The 2,500-nt window shown below is 63.3% G+C and overlaps 1 pseudogene; it reads left to right on the top strand.

The window, feature by feature from the left end:
• The window catches only part of LOC124589594, a 7,763-nt pseudogene that overhangs the window by 1,952 nt on the left and 3,311 nt on the right, over window positions 1–2,500 (top strand).

The following is a 2,500-nucleotide window of genomic DNA, read 5'->3' as shown; positions in this document are numbered from 1 at the left end:
CTTTGTGCTGGCCCCCGTTGGGCGAAAGGGAATCCGGTTCCTATTCCGGAACCCGGCAGCGGAACCGATACAAGTCGGGCCCCTCTTTTAGAGATGCTCGTCGGGGTAACCCAAAAGGACCCGGAGACGCCGTCGGGAGATCGGGGAAGAGTTTTCTTTTCTGCATGAGCGTTCGAGTTCCCTGGAATCCTCTAGCAGGGAGATAGGGTTTGGAACGCGAAGAGCACCGCAGTTGCGGCGGTGTCCCGATCTTCCCCTCGGACCTTGAAAATCCGGGAGAGGGCCACGTGGAGGTGTCGCGCCGGTTCGTACCCATATCCGCAGCAGGTCTCCAAGGTGAAGAGCCTCTAGTCGATAGAATAATGTAGGTAAGGGAAGTCGGCAAATTGGATCCGTAACTTCGGGATAAGGATTGGCTCTGAGGATCGGGGCGTGTCGGGCTTGGTCGGGAAGTGGGTCAGCGCTAACGTGCCGGGCCTGGGCGAGGTGAGTGCCGTAGGGGTGCCGGTAAGTGCGGGCGTTTAGCGCGGGCGTGGTCTGCTCTCGCCGTTGGTTGGCCTCGTGCTGGCCGGCGGTGCAGGATGCGCGCGCCTGCGCGGCGTTCGCGCCCCGGTGCTTCAACCTGCGTGCAGGATCCGAGCTCGGTCCCGTGCCTTGGCCTCCCACGGATCTTCCTTGCTGCGAGGCCGCGTCCGCCTTAGCGTGCTCCTCCGGGGGCGCGCGGGTGCGCGGATTCTCTTCGGCCGCCATTCAACGATCAACTCAGAACTGGCACGGACTGGGGGAATCCGACTGTCTAATTAAAACAAAGCATTGCGATGGCCCTAGCGGGTGTTGACGCAATGTGATTTCTGCCCAGTGCTCTGAATGTCAACGTGAAGAAATTCAAGCAAGCGCGGGTAAACGGCGGGAGTAACTATGACTCTCTTAAGGTTTTCGCAGAGTGGAAGACCGCACCAGGGGCTTGGGGGGGTTACCAGCCCCCCCTCGCACTATCCCTTTTTTTAGTTGGGGGCAGTATTCAGAGAAAAAGTGGTGGCCCTTCCGCTGAAGGTGCCACCCCAACTCCCCCAGCACCTAGCCGGCCAACCGGCCGTGCCGAAAATCTTGTAACTTTTGCAGCTGTATACGCCTGTAGTGAGTGCCACCGCAGCTTTACCACCAAGAACGGTCTCGGGGTCCATCGCCGCCGCCAACACCTTGCGGCCGCCAACGCGGAGATCGTCACGGAGAGGCATCGCGCGAGGTGGACGGAGGAAGAAGTCCTGTCGCTCGCCAAGGCGGAGGCCGAACTGTTCCTCGAGAGGGACGCCCGGTTCTTCTTTGTAAATCAAGAGCTCATCAGGATGTTCCCCGACCGAACGCTTGAGGCAATCAAGTGCCGACGGCGGCAAGCTGCCCACAAGCAGCTTGTCCGCCAATTCATGGAGGCGCTTGAGATCGGTCGGGGGGAAGAGCCGGCGTCCCGCCGGGGAGCAGCGAGCCCGCTGCCTGACGCGGGCGAGGCCGCTGCGCCGCCCGTCGACGCAGCCGAGGACTTCGCGGCCGACACCACCGGGCCGCCGCCGGAGGGGCCGACTGACGCCGCCATCTGGGAGCATCTGGCGGGGCTACCCGCTTCCGCCCAGCGTTTCTCTGCCCTGGATCGTGTCATAGGTCTGGGGCGGGGCACGCCGCCCGATGTCATCCTGGGCATGCTCCCGGATGCCCTTGCGTCGGTCGGGTCCAGAGGGGAGAGATCGATCACCAGGACACAGCGGCCGCGCCAACCATCGAAGCGGCCGCCTGCCGCGCCGCCGACGCAGAAGCGCAAGCGGCGCCGCTGGGAGTACGCGAGAACGCAGGATGCCTTCCGACGGTCGCGTGCACGTTGCGTGCGCGGCCTCTTGGATGGCACCCTGCTCCAGCCGCCACCTGCCATCCCTGGTCTGCTGGACTTCTGGGCGGACCTCTTCACCAAGAAGCCCATCTCCACCGCGGGCTTCATTCGTGACCGCCTCCTCCCGCACTCGGAGCCTGTCGCTCCCGAGTGCCTATGGGGGCCGGTCACACATGAGGAGGTCGCCGCCGCGTTGCCGCCCAGGGGATCAGCAGCCGGGCCGGACGGCCTTACCCCAGCGGAGTTGCGGCGCCTGCCGCACGAAGTCCTGGTGAAAGTGATGAATCTCTTCCTTCTGGCCCGCGCCCTTCCGGAACGCCTGCTTCGCGCGCGAACGTCCCTTCTCCCGAAGACGGCTGCACCAACATCCCCCGCTGACTTTCGCCCCATTACGGTCTGCTCGGTGTTGGCGCGGACCTTTCACAAGGTTCTCGCGTCACGCCTGATGCGCGCATGTGCTGTGGACGAACGTCAGCGGGCATTCATCCCTCGGGATGGGATGTTGGAAAATACCTTCATCTTGGACACTGCTCTCACCGACGCAGTTCGCTCCTGCCGCTCTGTCTTTGTGGCATCGATCGACGTATCTAAGGCATTCGATTCGGTAGATCATGCTGCCCT

The sequence above is a fragment of the Schistocerca americana genome, unplaced genomic scaffold, assembly GCF_021461395.2.
Source record: "Schistocerca americana isolate TAMUIC-IGC-003095 unplaced genomic scaffold, iqSchAmer2.1 HiC_scaffold_710, whole genome shotgun sequence".
In the NCBI taxonomy this organism is placed as follows: Eukaryota; Metazoa; Arthropoda; class Insecta; order Orthoptera; family Acrididae; genus Schistocerca; species Schistocerca americana.
Note: the sequence above shows the minus strand (reverse complement) of the source record. Positions and strands in the feature narration are given on the sequence as shown.